Source organism: Pteropus medius, unplaced genomic scaffold (genome assembly GCF_902729225.1).
Source record: "Pteropus medius unplaced genomic scaffold, Ma_sr-lr_union100, whole genome shotgun sequence".
Classification (NCBI taxonomy): domain Eukaryota; kingdom Metazoa; phylum Chordata; class Mammalia; order Chiroptera; family Pteropodidae; genus Pteropus; species Pteropus medius.
Genome location: NW_024347791.1, coordinates 9,318,815 through 9,339,331, shown reverse-complemented (window position 1 = coordinate 9,339,331; position 20,517 = coordinate 9,318,815). Strand labels below are relative to the sequence as shown.

At 39.5% G+C, this 20,517-nt stretch overlaps 1 protein-coding gene across 11 annotated transcripts in view; it reads left to right on the top strand.

Moving 5' to 3' along the window:
- ANO4 (anoctamin 4) overlaps positions 1–20,517 on the top strand; it is a 329,614-nt gene that overhangs the window by 128,918 nt on the left and 180,179 nt on the right. The gene's annotated exons all lie outside the window — the stretch shown is intronic.

Here is a 20,517-nt window from a genome sequence, read left to right as displayed (position 1 = left end):
AAATCTCATTTTTAAATGCACCTTATTTAAAATTCCAGAGCATCATATGACTCCTGATTTAAAAAGTCCACAAAATAATTATTTCACTTTCTTTAGACATTCTTATCATATTCTACAGCTGATTGATGGAATTCAGTTAAGCATCCTTGGTTGTCTATTGAAAAACTAAATGAATAGAGTGAGGATTTATTTTCAGTGTTCATTTTTTTTTTTTTTACAGCGTAGTCCTTGAAACATGACAGTTTGTCATTCCTTATATATTTGCAAATTTTTTTTTTTTAAAAATGACTTGATCTCTTGTTTTCTTTTGAATACCATCACAACATAATTTATTTTAATCCCTTAGCCTGTGGGTCTCTTGTATCTGATGATTGCTTTCATTTAAATTTTAATTAGGGTTTGCAAGCCCCGCTCTTAGACACTGCAGGACAATAAATAAACTTTTGTAGTGTGGCAGGGTGATCCATAGTCTAGGAAATCAATATTCAGGCTTCTGGATGCATTAATTCAAGGCAGGAACTATTTTCTCATTTATTCCTGAAATGGCTTTAGATTTCCAAACATAAGATTCCATAAATTGGTGTAGATTTGTTGGTTCCAAAGAAGTCTTCTCCACATTGCTGTTTTTTTCAGATATTATTGAGATGTGTCTTTATTTCTCTGGAGAATTGGCACGTGTATGCTATACCTTCACTGTGTCATTCCTACCCAGTACTAAGAGATAAAAACAAACAAACAAACAAACAAACAAAAACAAATTTAATAGGATGCACACATGCCTCTTAACATTATTGTCCCCATATATGGTGCTCCTCATGTATGGTGCTATTAATTGTCCCCTGGAAATCCTTTTACTAAGGCTGTCCCGGGTCATTTAGCTCCATCCATCACTGTGATAACTGAGTTTTTGTATCACCTTAAATCTTTGATGAACTGTTTTTAAAAGAAAGAAGGTCATTTATCATGTCTGTTTCATTGAGAGAAGAACTATACAAGACAAAAAGGTGTTACATAATCAAACTCCATACAAAATAAACTGGGCGTTGGTTGTGAGAAAACTCTCTCTCTCCACGCCACACTTTTTCACGCCCTTTAATGTACAGCTTGACAGTCAGCTTTTCTATGAAGTGGATTGTGAGACTGTTGGAGGCAATTAGCTGTTCCCAGTGCTGTGCCCCAGTGTGCTTTGTATGCACTTCTGTTCCAGCACTAAACACCTCATGGCTTATAATATATCTTTTTACAAGCTTTTCTCCTCCTATAGACTGAACGCCCTGAGAACACAGACTGTTAATTATTCACCATTCTGTACACAGGGCTGCTTAGTGCATGTGCGATGGCCCCGACTGAGTAAATTTTGCGAAGCAAGCTTAGCTGATATATCATTGCATTTATACTTGATTGCCACTAATAACTCAAATGATTAAGGTTATGATGCATTGATGATGCTGTTTTCCTAGTCTCAGCAGCCAAATGATTACTGGATCAGCTTTTTCAATCTTGTTTTCATTTGTTCATTCAACATTGCTTGAGCGCCTGCTAAACGCTGAGCTGCGACTTAAGCTTTGAGAACCAGAGAAGCGTACGACTTGATTCTGCTTTGCCCTTCATTCATTGAGGTAGACAGACATAGAAACAAAACAATTGCACCACAACACTGTAGATGATGTCACAGGGCAGAGAGGGAGCAGAAGAGGACTGAGCGGGGCAGGGCAGTTGAAAGAAGCCCACTCGCCGGTGGGGTGAATGAACATGTGATTTTGAGATCGGCTTCGTATTTCTGAGCAACCCTTGCAAGCCAGTATGGTCAGGAACATGAGTTTATGTGTCCAGGTTACCATTTGCCTTTCACTTTATGATGCTAAGTAATTGTGAGGATTAGCTGCAGAATTAACATGCATTCTCAGTGATGCAAGTCATTAAAAAGAAATGTAAATCCAATTTAGCTACTCTTTTAGCTTTAAGAAACTAACACGTTACCGTAAAAGTCTTGTTAATTTGTACGTTTGCTAGGAAAAAGCCACAAAAATGACCTATTTACACTTTAATTTACCATCAAGCAGCTATAATTTTATAAAAATGGGACACATTGACTCTCTAAAAAGTACATAGTTATGTAATTTCTACAAGTCATTGAAAGTAATTTGTCATAATCCAAATGCTTCCCAGCGGTTCCCATAGAAGGTAAAGAATATTCTGTCCTAAGCAACCTAGGGCCTTTCCTCCCCACCATCATTTATTTAACACATACTGAGTACCTACTATGTGCCAGTGAACAAAAAGACAAAAATCCAAGTTCACTCCTGGCTCCACTCCTAAGTGAGGTCACACAGGGTAACTTATTATTAGGAAGGAGATCCTTAGAGGCTCCTTCCAGCATCCTGCATGCCGCGATTCCTAAGCCAGTCCTTTTTACTTCTGAAACTGCACACACCCCAGGGACCTGCTGCCAAAAAAGTAATGAGTTTGTATTGAAGTAACTCTCATTGCTATGGCAGATGAATATCAAAATCTCCACAGCTGAGCATAGTAGTCATTTCTCCCTCAGGCCAAGTCCAGCTGTCCTGCAGGGAGGAGTAAAACTCTGCCCTACATCCAGGAACCCAGATTTGAGGTGAACTGGGGAACTCAGAAGTTTTCTTTGGCCATACCAGGTTTGAGATACCTCTTAGACATGCTGGTAGAGATGCCAAGGAGGCAGTCAGATAAGGAAATCTGGGGCTTGGGGGAATTTAGGACTAGAGATTTCGTTTAGATGCCATCAGCATAGATATAGATATTAAGCCTTAGAGCAAATGAGGTGCTTAGAGGGAAAGCATAGACAGAAAGGAGAAAAGGGTTTGAGATGATGCTTGGGGCCCACCGACATATAGCCAAAGAGAGGCGAGAGCCAACTTATTGGGCATGTCGTACGGGGCTCCCACACTTAGAAGAGTCTGCACTTGATTTAATGGCTTGCTATTGTCGTTTTGAAATCCTTAATTTTTAAGGGCCCCACATTTCCATTCTTCAGTGGGCCTCACAAATTAGGTAGCTAGTTCTGGGAGGAATTCCTAGTAAAGCAGAGGAACTCATGAGAGTGTGGGATGCTGAAGGCAAAGAAAAGAAGGCTTTCAGGTAGGAAGATTGTGAGAGATCAAGAAAAATAAAGACAAATAACCATGGGATTTATCAAGATGGGAATTGCTGATGAGAGTAGAGGGGACAGAAAGCCCTGGTGCTGACTGTGTCCACGGCATGGTGATGGGCAGGGAGCAGGAAATGGGATGGTCGCTGGAAGGGATGTGGGTCAAGAATGTTTTCGAGTGTAATACTGTGATATCTCAAAATTTTTTTGGAAATTTTGAAAATTTTTGAAAATTCAGGCCCTGAATCCTGGCCTTCTGGATTACAGCACAATATAGTCCATTAAAGATACGCTGGTGGGGTGCAAAAAGTATTGCAGTTTGAACACTACCTCTCTTGTCTACTGGCCATGGGACCTGCAGAACTGAGTGGGAATCCATTCCGTATTTCTGAGCACCTACAGTGCACCAACCAGTGTGGAAGGTGCTGGGGAGAGAGTGGTGAATCCGACTTCGTCTTGTCACCAAGGAATTACAGGCCAGTGAACTCAATGAGACGATATATACACACTATTGTATCTGACATAAGTGTTAATTCTCTTTGCCTTCCCAATGCAGTTTGTCCTCAGGTACTTGATGACACTTCTTGGTGAGAACATCAACACCCAGTAGGAAGTCCGTTCCATTTCTTGATCAGATACTAAGTGGGGGTCCACTTATGTGTAAATATCCAGCTTTGTTACCATTTAAAAATTGGTTTCTCCCCTGCCAAATCAGAATCAACAGCTTAGGACCAAGGCAGGACCGAGCTGACTCTCCCTCTACCTGTAAGAGAAATCACTTTTTCCTAAAGCAGTAGGATAAACACAAATTAGTACATTATCTATTGGCAGTGCTGGAATGGTTTTTCGAAGAGTGCTATTCTCTAGCCGGCAGTTATTTTATTGTATATATTTTATTTTTTAATGAAAAGAACATCAGATTTTCTTGGGTTATTTGCTATCAGAAAGCAAAAAGAATTTTTTAAACGAAATGAATCAACCGTTGATCTTAAATTTTACCTTCTCAACAATGCATTCTCTGATTCAGCAGTCAATATTTATTTCTGAGCCTCAGACCTTGAAAAGTTCTTTCTGTAGTACTTAAATTACTGTGTCTCAAGAACCAGTCTCTGGGAAGGTGCTTGTTTTATAACACAAATAAGGCTGGATTTTGTACTCTTGGAGAGGGACGTGTTTTGTCTTTCATTGCTAAATCAGAGTGCCTACTTCAGGAAAGTTTCTTAAATGAGTGAGAGAATGGACCCACAGTGGGGAAAGGGGCTTGCGTGATATCAGTATATTTGAGTTGAGTACCATAAATCTCACTTTCTAAAATTTCTAGTGCCATTAAAGTTACTGATAGTGAAGCAAGCCATTGAAACACATTATTGTAGCTGTACTATTATACACCCAATTTAGCCTTTTATTTTATAAAATTCCTCCCCAAGTAGAAATCATGTTGTAGATAAATGAGCAGGAAATTAAGAAGTTTGGACACCTGTGAATTAGTCTTAACCTGTACTAACAGAGCGGAGAGCTTTGGATAACTGTGGGTCCCATCTTCATTTGCGGATTGGGGATTGGGTTGGAGGTTGTGGATCTAATTGTGCTCCACTTGTAAAATTGGGAGTCCCTCGGGACTAAGAGCAGATCTTCTTTTACATCTGTTTCTGTACGAGCACAGTACTAGGCATACTGTAAATGTGTAATAAATAATTGATGAATTAAAAGCTAAGCTAAATATTCTACATAGGGACATTTTTATGTTCTTAAAGCTGCTGAGAATGGATCTTAAGCATTCACACCACACAAAAAAGTTAAATATGTGTATTGATGGATGTGTTAGTTATGTTGATCTTGGTAATCATTCTTCAATGTATAGATATATCAAATCATCACATTGCACATTTTAAATATATGCAATTATATTTGTCTGTTATTTCTCAATAAAGTTAGGGAGAAAATGAAGGCAGAGACCATTCCCCGTTTATCTTGTATTTTCAGCATCAGGAGAAATAGGGACATAGTAGGTGTTCAGTAATTGTTCATTGACTCATTCCCTCCCTCTTTTTCTTTCATCCTTTGGCAGAAATTTATTGAATGCCTTCTAAGTGCCAGACACATGGGAAACATCAATGAAAATATAGTCCAGAGAGGACAGAGTTAATGTATAAACAATTACAAAATAGTATCCCTCCAGCATTTGCTATCTCTTGTTTTTTTGATATAACAGGGAGGAAAGGTATGAGATGTGATACTTCACTGTAGTTTGATTTGCATTTCCCTGATGATTAGTGATGTTGAGCATCTTTTCATTTACTTGTCAGCCATTAGAATGCCTTTTTGAGAAATATGTCTATTCATTTCCTTTTCCCATTTTTAACTTGCGTTGTTGTTGTTTTGTTGTTGCATTGTATGAATCCCTTGTATATTCTGGATATTAACCCCTTGGCAGATATGTGGTTTGCAAGCATTTTCTTCTGCTCCTTTGGTTGCCTTTTCATTTTGTTGATGGTTTCCTTTGCTCTGCAGTGGCTTTTTAGTATGATGTAGTCACACTTGTTTATTTTTCTTTTGTCGCCTCTGCTTTTGGCATCAAAGCTAGCAAATTATTGCCAAGACCAATGTCAAGGAGCTTACCCTCTATGTTTTCTGCTAGGACAGAGGTCCCCAACCTTTTTGGCTCCAGGGACTGGTGCTCCTATGAGAATCTAATGCCTGATGATCTGAGGTGGAGCTGAGGCAGTGATGCTAGCACTAGGGAGCAGTTGCAAATATAGGTGAAGCTTCACTCACTCACCCGCTGCTCACCTCTTGTTGTGTGGCCTGGTCCCTAACAGGCCACTGACCTGTACCAGTACACGGCCAAGGGGTTGGGGACGCCTGTTCTAGGAGTTTTAGAGTTTTGAGTCTTAGATTCAAGTCTTTAATCCAGTTCGAGTTGGTTTTCATGTGTGGTATTAGAGGTTTAGTTTTATTCTTTTGAGTGTGGATATGGTTTTCCTACCACCATTTTTTTGAAGAGACTCTTCTCCCCATTGTACAGTCTTGGCTCCGTTGTCAAAAATTAATTGATCATATATGCACTGGTTTATTTCTGGGCTCTTGATTCTGTTTTATTGATCTGTATGTCTGTTTTTATGCCAATATCATACTGTAGATACTATAGCTTTGTAATACAGTTTGAAACCAAGAAGTGCGATGCCTCCAGCTCTGTCCTTTCTCAAGATTCTTTTGGCTGATAAATTCAATCTTGTCCTTTCTCAAGATTCTTTTGGTGTATAAATTCTATATGAATTTTAGGATTGTTTTTTTCTATCTGAAAAATGACATTGAGATTTTGACAGAGATTGCATTGACATGGCTTTGGGTAGTATGGACATTTGAACAGTATTAATTCATCCAGTCCATGAACATAGAATATCTTCTTTTCATTTATTTGTATCTTCAGTTTCTTTCATCAGTGTTTTATGGTTTCCATTGTACAGATTTTCTACTTCCTTGGTTAAATTTATTCTTAAATATTGTTTTAAATACTATTATAAAATAGATTGTTTTCTTAATTTCTCTTACTGATAGTTCATTGTTAGTGTATAGAAATGTGACTAATTTTTGCATATTCATTTTGTATCCTACAGTTTTACTGAATTTGCTTTAGTTCTAACAGTCTTTTTCTGGAGTCTTTAGGGTTTACTATATATATTATCATGTCATGCAAACAGACAGTTTTACTTATTCCTTTCTGATATAGATTTTTTTCTTGCCTAATTGTTCTGGCTAAGACTTTTAGCATTAATGTTGAATAAATGTGTCTTGTTTCTGATCTTAGAGGAAAAGCTTTCAGCTTTTCACCATTGAGTATATTAGCTGAAGACTTGTCATATATGGTCTTTATTATGGTGAGGTACGTTTCAGTTTGTTAATCACAAAAGATGTCAAATTTTGGCAAATGATTTTTCTGCATCTATTAAGATGATCATATAATTTTTATTCTTAATTTTGTTAATGTGTATCATACATATTTATTTGCATATGTTAAACCATCCTTGCATTGTAGGACAAAATCCCGTTTGATCATGGTGTATACTGACTTTAAAGTACTGTTGAATTCAATTTGCTAATATTTTGTTGAGGATTTTTGCATCTATGTTTATCACAGATATTACCCTGTAATTTTCCTTTCCCATAGTGTCCTTCTCTGGCTTTGGTATCAGGGTAATGCTGGCCCTAAAAAATGAGCTTGGAAGTGTTCCTTCTTTTTAAATTTTTTTTGAAGAATTTGAGAAGGAATGATATTAATTCTTCTTTAAATGTTAGGAGAATTCACCAGTGAAGCTATCTGGTTCTGGACTTTTGTTCGTTGGGAGGTTTTTGAATACTGATTTTATCTCCTTACTAGTAATTGGTCTGTTAAAATATTCTGTTTCTTTATAATTTAGTCCTGATAGGTCGTATATTTCTAAGAATTTATTTATTTCTTGTAGATTATCTGATTTGTCGATGTATAACTGTTCATAGTAGTTTCTTAGGATTCTTAGTATTTTTGTGTTATCTCCTGTAATATCTTTTTCATTTCTGATTTTATTTATTTAGTTCTCTCTTTTTTCTTAGTCTAGGTAAAGGTATTTCAATTTTGTTGATCTTTTCAAGAAGCAGCTCTTAGTTTCATTGATACTTTTATTGTCTTTATAGTTTGTTTCATTTATTTTCACTCTGATCTGTTATTTCCTTCCTGCTAACTTTAGGCTTTTAAAAATTTCCTTGTGAATAAGCTTTCTGTCCTTTTCTCTCTAATCTCCTTCTGAGACTCCTAGATTGTATGTATTGGTCCTGTTGATGGTGTTTCATATGTCCCTTAAGCTGTCTTTGTTCTTTTTCTTTTATTCTTCTTGCCCCTCGAACTGGGAAAATTCTACCACTACCTTGTTTTCAAGTTCACTGATCCTTGTTCCCCTTCATCTAATGTGCTGTGAAACCACTCTACTGAATTTTTCACTTTGGTTATTGTATTCTTCGCCTCTATGAATCCTGTTTGATACTTTTTAAATATTTTCTGTATCTTCATTGAAATGATCTGTTTGTACATTGCTGTCTTGACCTCAGTGAACATCTTTATGACAGTTATTTTTAACTCTGTATCAGATAAATGTCTTATCTCTGTTTCATTAAGATCAGTTATCTTGTTCTTTTGTTTGGAACATATTCTCTTCTTTATTTTCTTTCACTCTCTGTGTTGGTCCTTTCATTCTTCCCAGTCTTGACAGATTGACCTTGTGTAGGAGATGAACCTTGTCAATCAAGGAGATGAATCGGGGCCAAGTGCCTCATTGTCTCTGAAATTTTTGTGATTGTTCAAGCTACTGGCTTTGTTCTTAGTGGCTCCCAGTCCTTTGGGGTGTGCCAAGACTTGTCACTCCCTCAAGGGGGAGAATTGCAGTCAGCACCTAGGTGAAGACTGATAAGAAGTCAGACTCTTAGGGAGCAGCTGGGAAAGTATGTAGTTAAGTCCCTTACAAATAGAATCTAGGAGATGAGCATTTTTGCCTGTTCCTTTTGCACTGATTCTGAATGTATAGCCACAGGGTACACGTGTGTGTGTGTGTGGGGTTGGGGTATGTGTGTGTATGAGAGAGAGAGAGCGAGCGCGCGCGAGCATATGGTGCTGTAGCCATTTAAAAACTGTTTTTGTTTGCTATCAGAATTAGGTCCTATCAGGACCCATCCCTTAGATGGCAGCCATAAAAATGGGGGTGCCAAATGTGGACAAGCTCCTTCTAGGGAGGTACTAGTAACTTGGTTTTATTGTTGGAGTGAGCCAGAGGGAGAAGGTCAGGGGAGTGCCCAAAGACTCTTTGGGCTCCAGAGAGGATAGTAATCAGTACTAGATACATGCTAGTTAGAAGTCAGACCCTCAGGCAGCAATTTATAAAGTGTGCACTCAATCTCCTTTCAGGAAAAGGCTGGTGGATGGGTGTTTTTGACTGCTCTCCCTCTCTGCAGAGCCCTTGGGGATAGCTAATAACTACTTCTTTGTTTGCTATAGTACTGCAGGTCTTATGGATGCAGCCACATTGGCTTTCAGAGTTAGGTATTTGGGGGGCCTTTCCTTTGGGTGGAAGCCTTAAAAATTGGGGCAATAGATGTGTGGTACAAACTATTCACTCTGGGAGTTGGGAGTTCCTGCCTGATTTCATGGCACTGTGCCAAGGATGGGGTTTACGGCTTCAGTATGTCTCAGCCTTTCCTACTCATAGGATTCAGCTAGTTTGTGGATTCTCAGAGGGGAATCGCGTCCTGTGTAGCTCCACATCTGATGCATCTGTGGAAGGAAGGAATTTCAAGAGCCTCCAAAGTCACTGTTTTAGTCTTTCCTTTTCCAACCCTGTTTCTTAATCAGGCTGTTTTTCCCTACACACATTTGCCTATATTATGATATAGTCTCAAAGCTCTCCTAAAGCTACTTTTAGATAGGCGTGGTTTCCATTTCCACCAATGAATGAATGAAACCAGTTACTTAACCTCCCTAATCCCTAAGTTCCCTTATTCTAAAGTGGTATCAATAATATCTACCTCATAGTGTAGAGCATTTATCTCCTGATGTGCAATGATGAAAATATTGTTATAATACTAATACTGAAAATCATAAAAATAGCTAACATTTATTGAGTGTATATTCCACTCCAGGCACTGCTATATATATTAACTTATATAATCTTTAAAACAGCCGTATAAGTTAGATGCTACTATTATTCACACAGTTAAGTCAAGTTGTCCAAAGTTTCACAGCTAGAAAGGGGTAGAATCAATATACGTCACCCTAGATAGATGGATCGTAGAGCCTGTGCTCTTAATGATTAATCTCATTCTCAGTAATAAGTTTTCTGACTCCTAATCTAAGAGGAAGATTTCCAACTGCAGCAGATATTTAACGCCAGTGAATTTTGGGATCAGGAGGCACTCGGAGACATGTATTTCAAAACAGTATTAATGCCATGTTTGTTTTCACCTCACCTCTTATTTCCTATGGGAACTGATCTTGCCATCACCCCATGTTTACTAAACAAGGTACGTGGAAACTGCGTTTTGCTAAGGCTTACATATGTATATTGCCATGAAAGTGGTGTGTACGCACTTCCAGCCATTCGAATCGATAACATATTGAAATATGACTTTAGGGACATGCTTTCAGAACTGTAACAATGATGACAAACATGTTTTAAAAGATCATATAGAATGAAAATATGTGAATGCGTGCCTTGCTTCGACCCATCTCAAATTCTTTGCTAAATATTTTTGCAAAGTAGGTATTTTAAACAAATGTTTAGTTGGGAAAATGGAATATATATATATATACACACACACACACACATATATAAATATATATATATATACACATATATATTTATAATTTAAGGCATTTCAAATGGACTTTAAAATGTAACAGCTGTGTGCCAGAGGGATTTTCATTAATTATTAACTGTATCTAAAAATCATTCATTTAGCACTGAAATTAGTCAAGATCAATTTTATAACTGAAATTACATAAGTAATCTTCATCATTCCTCAGAAATAAGCATTGTAAATTTGATTTAAAAATGACATTTCAAATTCTATGTAATTTCATCTTATTTTGTTCCTATTTTTCAAACATTTGTTAAACCAAGTGTATATAGAAGTATTTTGTATGGCTAAAAATATAATTGCACCATTATTATCACAAAGCTGTAATCAGCCAATAACAGTGGGTTGTATTCTGGAGTTAGTTTTGATACATTTTTAGACTTCTCTGAATTAACATTTGTTTTACGGTCAGATAAATATTGGCGAATATTGAAATTCATGCAGGGCCAGCTTCTTCATCTCTCTCCTTCGCTTGCCCCTTAGTATGTCGCTTTGGGTATCCTGGAGGTCGTGCTGACTCTGAGGAAGACCCATCATCAGTGGCCTTCGCCTGGAACAGGCTGATGGTCCAGGGATTTAGAATCATTCTTAAGAATATTGATCAGAGTAAGGAGAAATAGGGACCTGAAATAGTGTTCTATTGCTATGGTAACAAATGACCACACTCTCAGTGGCTTATGATGACGCAAATTTATTATCTTAAAGTTCTGCAAATTAGAAGTCCAACGCAGGTCTCAATGGACTAAAATCAAATTGTTAGCTCTCCTTCTGTAGGTTCTAGGAGAGGAGTCTGTTTCCTTGCCTTTTCCAGCTTCTGGAGCCGCTGTATTCCTTTTCTCATGGCCCCAGCCATAAAGGTTCTCTGCTTTTCAAGACACATGTGGTTAGATTGGATCTCCCTGGGTAACCCAGGATAATCTCTCCCGTCTCAAAGTCCTTATTCACACCTGCAATGTCCCTTTTGCCATGAGGGTAACATATTCACAAGTTCCAGAGATTAGTACTTGGACATCTTTGGGAAGCCATCATTCTATCTGTTGTGGGACCTGAATTCAGTGTATTGGATTCACTGTCTGCACTTCCTGTGCTCGTTGCCCCACCTTCTCACTTATCAGCCTGTTGTGTTTGGGCATCCACTTCTGTCTCAGTTCACTTTAAACCTTGCTCTTCTCATTTCTTAACTTTTTCAATCTTCCTTAGCATATCGTCTTTTTAACTCCCTTCTCCTGCCAAGAGCACTATTGCTATGTAGGTTAGCCAGGCTGACTAGGTTCAAATACTGACTGTGACACTTATCTGTGACCTTTGGCCAAGTTACTCACTATTTCTGTACCTCAATTTTCTCATCTATAAAATGAGGATAACGAATGTGTATCTAAGGCAGAGAGCCAGAGGAGAGTAAGAGCAATTAGGGGGATCACTTTATAAACTATATAAATGTCTAATCAATATACTGTATACTTGAAACTACTAATAAGAGTTTTTTAAAAAAGAATGTGTACTTCCTCGTATGATCGATGTGATGATTAAATGAGTTAATATAGTTAACACTCTTAAAACAGTGTAAACCTTTAACAAATGCTGACTGTGTTGTTGCTGTTATTTTGGTCATTCTTCTAAACCATTCCCTCAAGATTTTATCTGTGCTCTTTTCTCTTCTCCAGAAACGCAGCCTCTCTCAGAGCTTCAGCACTAATCTCTAGGCAAAGAACTCTAGCCACAAACATTTCCGAATTCTACATCTCTGCTGCTGACAGTGCTGGGTGAACACTTTATTTGGCTGTCTCGGGAAAGGCAGAGAACCAGCCTATCCGAAGTCGAACCGAACATCTTTCCTAACAAAATATTCCCTTCATATTTTTATTTCTTTTCTATCTTTAGAATCAAAGCTAATTTGGATTCTTTCCTCTCACCCCTAAACATCAAAAAGGGTATCAACTCCTACAGAATCTACTTTTAATCTTACCTTGATCTATTGCCCCAGTTAAAGGAGAGCAGTCTTGTTAAATCTTTGCTCTGATGATGCCCTCCCCTCACCTCGTTCACCTAACTTCAGTGATTCCTCGTGGCCTTCAAATGAAGATTTTGCTTTTGGTGCAGCATTCAAGCCTTTTCAAAAATTCTCTGCAAATTTTAAATTCCATATAAAAGTGAGTTGTCATTACCACTACTTTTCATCTAAACAGCCAGAGTTACTGCTCCAGACATCTTGAACATGCTTGAAACTGAACGCCTCTTTCTTTCCTGAATTTGCTCTGTTCTTTTATACCTTCATACCTTATGCCTCTGCTACTGAGAATGTTCTTTCCCTCCATCTCTGCCTGTTAGAAACTTACTCAGCAGCCCAGGCTTAGTGACAGTCCAGCCAGTCCATGAAGCCTTTTCTGATAGCCTTTTCCCAGAGTCTCTATGTCAGGGGTCAGCAAACTGCAGCCCATGAGCCAAATCCGGCCCACTATCTGGTTTTATAAGCAAAATTTTATTGAAACTCAGCCACACTCATTCATTTATGCCCTGTCTTTGGCTGCTCTTGGTCCACTGTGGTGGAGCTGAGTAATTGCAGTGGAGATCATATGGTGCACAAAGCCAAAAAGTATTCCCTCTCTTGCTCTTTATAGGAAAAAAACCCCATTCTCTCCTTGGGGCCACGTAGTCTGTACCGCACCTGCCTTGTGGACCTTGCAACCTGTTAGTTTCTTTTGCATACCTTTTTCACTCGTGACAATATACTCCTCTCGTAGACGCAGACTGTCTGCCTTTGTCATCCTTGTTTCTGTCATTGGCCTTGAGTAGGGCTCAGGAGTTGTCAGTGAAAATAAATTAGTCTGTAAAAAAATTCTTTTTAACTAAATTTTACTCATTTGCCTAAATTCAAATTACTGTTTCCTTTAGGGGTTAGCGCTTAGCATTTGATGTCACTGGTAGCCAACCATTTTGTGTTACATTTCTAGAAGCATGTTGTTGACTGTCAAGATAAGTTGCGAAGTCGAGTCCAAAGATCTTAGGAATAAGGTTCTTATTTTGGTCATTCTTCTAAACCATTCCATCTTTCTGTTGCTTTCCTGTGTTACAAAATATTCTGAGTGGGACATCTTTGTACACAAGTCTTATTATGTCTCATAATTTCCTTGGGATAGCTTCCTAGGATTATAATTATGGGTCTGAGGATATCATCCTATTTTAAAGTAGTAAGGAATAACATTTAGTTGCAATTCGAAATGTATTACATATCTGTAGAGAGAAACATTCTTACTTGGGCATGAACTTTTAACAGTTTTGCCTAATTGCAAATGGTGAGGTAGCAGCTTCTGAGAGCCTGTCTCATCATCTCCTCACCAACAGTGAATAGCATCATTTTCTGAGTCTTAAATCACACTTCATGAAGGAGGAAAAAAAAAACCTCACGTGGGTAATTTTTCATAGAGGACGTTAACTGATGGGATGGAGAGAGTGGGGAAGGGAGAGTGGAAATAGCTAAGCTGTTCAAGGTTTCTCGTTTCCCTGCTTCCGTCCACGTCTCCCTACTTCAGAGGACTCAGCTCTCTTCTCAGCCACTAAATATTCTCCAAGCAAAATCCATGTAACAAAGGAGTAGTGTTTGAGAGGATTCGCGATGACCCATTCTCCTGCTGTGTTCCATACTTACCCCTACCCGTTCTTTTTTAGAAGTACTTATATTAGTGCCAGCTATGAGACATGCATGATGGAGGACATGAGATAACACAGTCTTAGTCTTTAGTTTGAGGGACAGATAGGCAGACGATTACAATGCGGGTGGATAAGCTTTGATATTGGTATGTACCAGGTGCTAACTGGGTTTAGGCAATGGACATGTCAGCTTAGGGTAGTGGGGGTACGTGGCTGGGTAGGAGGTTGGGAGTAATAGGATTTTTTCAAAAGGGTAATAAATAAGCGGATTCATGCCCAAGTAAGGTGTGTTGAATTTGGGCTCTGAAGGAGGACATTTCAGGAAAGGGAGAAGGGCGTTTTATTTGTGAACTCACCACTTATGATCAAACTGTAACCACTAGTACTGTTTCATTTCACCTCATGAAGACTATTACTGGGGCCGTTTGTCATTTCTCTTCTGGGTACCAACAGTCTCAAATGTCAGTGGGTCACAGTCTGAAACATTTGCCTTTTTTATTCAGGGGTCTTTGGGCAGCTGATACTTGACCAGTCTTGACCTAGGTGAGTGGGACATGGCTCAGGGCTGCAGGTTAGGTTTGAATCTGTTCCCTGTGTCTCATTTTGGGCCCATGGCTATTTGGGACATGTGCTTTTAATGGCGATGGCAGAAACACCAGAGACCAAGCCAAGCACGCAAGCACATTTCACATCTTTGCTTTCATCATGTCCACTAGCATTTCTTTGGCCAAAGCAAGTCATGATGACCATGTCCAAAATCAGTAGAGCAGTGAATATATTTTTTCTCTTTACTGAGAAGTAGCGATGGGTCACATGGTGGAGAGAAGGTGTGAAGAGCTAGAGACAGTAATCCATTCTGGTTTCCTGAAATGAAGTCCCCTTCTAATAAGTCTAGCAAGGGGACAACAGGGAATGAAATCAGCTCCAGCCACAAGAGAGAAAGACATTAAAAAAAAAAAAAAGGCTATGAAGAATCTAGAGGTGAATTTGAAGGAGAGAAAATCTGGTAATTTATCTCCGGCACTTTATTTGAGCTCAAGTCATGCTGGTTAAACATTCTTAGAGGTTCTTATCCTTTCTGATTCTGTAAGTTCTTCATATAGACTTGGAGCCAGAAGTTAAATCTGGGTAATATTACATCTAGTCGTTGGCATTTTTGGTCTCTTTTTAAAGTGCTTGAATATCAATGTGGCTTTAGACAGACAGCTATCACAAAATCACTGATAACAGTGACTTTGCAGGGAGTTCTTCCCGGTTTTGAGGTGTTGGTGTCAGATGTGTGCGATGCGCCGATGCCAGTTTGTCAAATAGCCTGTCATAATGCGGGGGCACCAAGCAGAAGGAGTCACGACCCACCCGAGGATCTGGTGCGGTGGAAGAAGGTGGGACTGTAGCACATCCTCTCATCAGGCCGGCTGAGACAGTAGTGCTCTAGCGTTAGGCCTCCAGAGGGGTCCTGTGTGGATTTCATCTTGGCATCTGTGACTGCAGTGCGTCCACGCTCAGTTACCCACCATTTCTGAGACTCAAAGCTCCTCGGGATATGTTTGCTTTGGGGCCAGCCAAGCTCACCTGACTGAGGTGGTACAAATTCTGTCCCCTCTCATGGGGACATTACCTAAGCTAGTGACAAATGGGGTGCACCCTTTGGTATGTATGCGCCTTCCTGTGTGTTTGGTTCTTTTTTTTTTTCCTAGGATATTGGGAGGGTAGCAGTATATTTTGTAAACATTTTGTAAAATGTTTTTTTGAGCCAAATGAGAGAGGATGTTAGAAAAGCTCCAGAAAGATTAAGAAAATAAATCCAGGCCTAAATGTAGCCAGGAGAATTTTCACCTCTATCCTCTTGCGTATTCTGGGGAGAACTGCTGGATTTGTTCTCCACTTTGAAGCTAAAGCTGAGGAAAAGAGAAAACTAGAAATAAATTTCTCATTCCACAGGCGGCTTGTTTCTTAAGTAGGAATAGGTGAGTCTTATTTGTTGCTCATGGTGGTGACATTCAAAACATAGTTTTCCAGTGGTCTGAAAAGTAATTTATCTAAGAAATGACAGGAGAGTGATGCACACATAGAAGTTATTGCTGCAAGTTGTAAAACATTGACAGAGCTACAAATGTTCCTATGGCACTGAGCTCTTCTGAATCACAGGAATGGCATTTAGATGAAAGCAAATCACTTTTACACAGGCAAACTTCTATCACGCGATGCAGCCAGAGCTAGTGCACCTTGGAAATGAGCCAGAAAGAAAGAAGGCCAAAGCATTTCGTTTTATCGAGAAAAATACTTACATTTTAGACAGAATTTCTAAGAACTAAACAAAATATATGAGGAGCTTAAAGGAAATCGTAACTCCGTTTTCTATTATCAGAATGTTAAACATTTATTGCATTTCTGTGGACACATGGAATTTCTCAGGAGAAAACGCAGACTAAGTAAGAAAGGTGGGCTTGAAATTTAGGAGATGGAGAAAAGCAGAAGTGACTTGGGGAGATGACCACACAAAGATGACAGCTGGAGACGCAGAGTGTGTAAGGTCACTTGGGGGAGGATGCAGAGAGAGGGAAGGCCCCAGTCAAGACTTTGAGAAATACCCACTGTGAGAGTCTGAAATATATGTCTATGTCTTAATCCCCAGAACCTGTGAATGTGACCTTATTTGGGAAAAGAGTTTGCAGGTGGGATTAAGTGAAGGATTTTGAGATGAAGAAATTATCCTGTATTATCCAGGAGGGCCCTCAATGCCACCGCAAGTGTCCTTTTAAGAGGCAGACAGAGGGAGATTAGACACAACCACAGAGGAGGAGATGATCTAACTATGGAGACAGATCGGAGTGACATGGTCACAAGGCAAAGACCACCAAGGAATACTGGCACCATGAGAAGCTGAAAGAGGCAAGGGACGGAATCCAGCCTTAGAGCTTCTGGAGGAAGCATAACCCTCCCAACACCTTGATTTCAGACTGCTAGCCCCCAAGCTGTGAGATAATAAATTTCCGTTGTTGCAAGCCGCCAGAGATGTGGTGATTTGTCACGCCCTAGGAAACGAATACCCCCATCTTTGGGAACGAGTTGTAGAGGAAGCTGCCTGCTGAAGCTGAGGCAGGCAGCCAAGTCAGGCCTCAAGGAGTCTAGGAAAGATGACAATGGTATATAATGAAACAGGAGACGCTGAATTAAATTTTCGTTGCACAGATAAACATGCTCAGCGTTATTTCCTTGACTGGCTCTTGACCCTGCTCTGTCTATGCCCAAAGAGTTTTTGCACCACATAGCATGACACTTGCAGGGAGAGAAGAGGCTGAAGGTCAGCTGTCATCCCACATCTATGTATGGAATGTACTTTGTTCAGAGCCGAGGAAGGAATCAGAGCAGTGCACAATATGATCCTTGCCCTTAAAGACTCTTGAGCTAGTTGGAGAAACGGGACATCCATGTGCTAGCAGGAGAAGGACAGTACAAAGGCATTGTGTGACAAAGGTTAACTGCGAGCTTTGAGCCTACAGTGTTGACGTGGGCTGGAGGAACTGGAAGGGCTTCAAGGCAAAGGTGCAGTTTCACCTGGTTCTTACTGACTCAAGAGTTTGCCAAGTGGTCAGGAACCTGGAGGACATTTCAGCATGGACGGAAAGGTGGGGGTGGGGGAACGACAGTGTTTGGGTCAAAGGAGTGCTTGCATACTGTGGAGACTATGCCTCCCACCCTCACCTTGATAGTGTATATACCTTCCAACGCTACTCTTGAATTATTCAGAACCACTATAGACTTAAAACAATGAGCCTACGTTCTGCTTTTTAATTCATTAGGCTGCACGGTCTAGTGGAAGAGAGCGGGGTTGATTGTAGTTAATCAGTCGTTGTGTGACCTTGGACCAGTAACTTCACCTCTTGAGCATTAGGTCTCTCATCCGTAAAATATGGATACCAGTTCTCTGTCTTTTAGTGCTGTGTGAGGCATTGATGGGATGATTATCGATACCGAAGCATGGTGCCTGGCATTCAGTAGATAATCAGTGTCAACAATTTTTTTTTTTCTGAAGTAATTAAGAAGAAACAAGATGATGCAATTTATTGGCTGTCAATTCATTTCTGAAGATGTGACTTACAAATCTTCTATAAATGTTAATGTTTTCATATGTCTGGAATATATTTTCTGTCTTATGTTCTATTCATGTATATACCTCTCTCCTCCATGGACTTGGCCTTTGTATGAGGAGAGCTCTGATAGGCCCTTTATCTGTACCTCTGAGAACTCTTAATTCTTGGGGTACCTGGATGGTTTTGTTTACGTATTAGGAGTTCATCTCAGATTCCCTTGTAATATATCCACCTTCCTCGTATTCATCTTCGCCTGGCTGTACTCATGAATTCTTTTTTACTTTTAACATTTTCCCCTTGATCTCCATTATTGTATTTTTCAAAACATGAAATTCAACAATTTTGAGTACCTCTGCCATTTATTCCCACTGTGTAATTTTTATTCTCATTTCTGTCATTTTGTGTTTTTTTTTTTTGAAAGGAGTTATATAAGAGGTAGAAGTGCCACACTGACTCACAGTTCTAGTCCCTTCAGCCCAATCATCCTCTGCAAAAAGGGACGAGAAGAATTGTTTTGGGGAGGGTGGTCTGTTTTGTCTTCACAGACCAAGACTGCACGTACTGTATCTGATGTTGACTTAAAACATCTCTCCCAGCCCTTTCATCTGTCATCCGAAAACCTTGTCTGCCTTCTTCTGGAACCTTGATGGGTCTGCAGATGTTTCTTTTCCACCTCTGTAGAAATGTGGGGTGAAAGAATATCAGCCTGATGCTGTGGTGATGGCTCTGCCCATAGAGAGAGACACTGGGAGTTGAAAGCACACACTTTCCCAGGTACCTGAGCATCAGAGCAGGACATGCCTTGCCCAGGGAAGGCTGCCAGGCTTATCTCCCAAGGGGCAACCTCCCAGCATGGCAGATCTGACCTGGGTGAAATTCCCACGACCAAGGCTCAGGCTCATAATATATAGACTTAGAAAACAGATTCTGAAGGCAGACTCATAGTAAGCAATTCACAAGAAAGTAGATGTGTGGAAACCCATTTAGCCCACCCTGAAAACCCAGCCTGCCAGGTAGATAGAACCACTAGTGTGATTACTCTCTCCTGTGCTAGGTGCCAAATCCTGATCCATAGGTTCTGGTGAGCACTGTCAGAGAGGGTGGTTAAGTGGATAAAGGAGAGCAAAATTATGTGTCAGGACTGTCTGCCTGTGCATTAGAAACTCTTGAACTCTGGGGCTGTTGTCTGGATGAGCATTACCCATGTTTGTCTCTATTACACTGGTTTTGTTTGTTTTTATGCTTCCTTGACTGACCAAAGCTCATTGTGATTTATTTTTTCTTAAAATTTGTTAGAATTTGCAAATTGGCCCAGGTCATGTTCATTTTCCCCCCTTGGGGAAATTTAAGTTAACTCTTTATACTTCTGACCCATGTGATTGCTAACTCACAGTTTACCTCTGAGCAGACTCCCCACCTCCAATCCCCCCGCCACCCCCCGCCTCACATCTGGGTTTTTAGTAGACTTCTCACTGTTATTTTTCAGTACTGGTAATATGTGATCCAGCCGTAGATATGGAAACCCTGCCAGGCTTAGTTTCCTCATCTGTACAAGGCACCAGATTAATTAGCTAACCACTAAAGTAACTTGTATTCAAAAGATTCTCCTCTTAATAAAAAAATTCTGTAATTTGGTGAAGTTTAGCTTTCCCCTGTCACATGGCCTGATTCTTGACCAAGGCCCACTGGCCGGTTGGCATTTGATAAGGCCAACATTTTTCCTTGGCTTTTTTTTAAAAGAATAGATCTCGATTCAGTCATCCATGAGTTTGAATTCTAGCTCTGTCCTCACAGTGCTTCTTTGGACAAAACATATCACCTTTCATATCTTACTGAGGCTTCTGAAATTCTCTTTTTCATCAGTAATTTATTAGCTGGGACTCTTCTGTTGTGCAAAAAAAAATTTTTATCCCTTTGGTTAACTTGAAATATGATTAATGAAAGGCAAGACAAATGCTTGCTTTTTTCCCCCTTTATCAATATTCTGAGTAATGAAATGTATTTTAGCAACTTCCAATGTTGATCAATGAGTATTTTTGTGAAAAATACCTTTGAACTCAGAATTTAATGTATATCATATGTATCAATAGGTGTGATCCATGTTGATTTCATTGATATAAGTTGGTACAATCAGTATTGTTTTTGATGAGATTGACCTGATAGCTGGGGTTTAAACTACTCCAGCACCTAAAAAGCAAATCAACAACAAAGGGAGTGAGATAGATGAAGCAAGATTGGAAAAAAATTTTTCAGCTTTATGGAAAAATA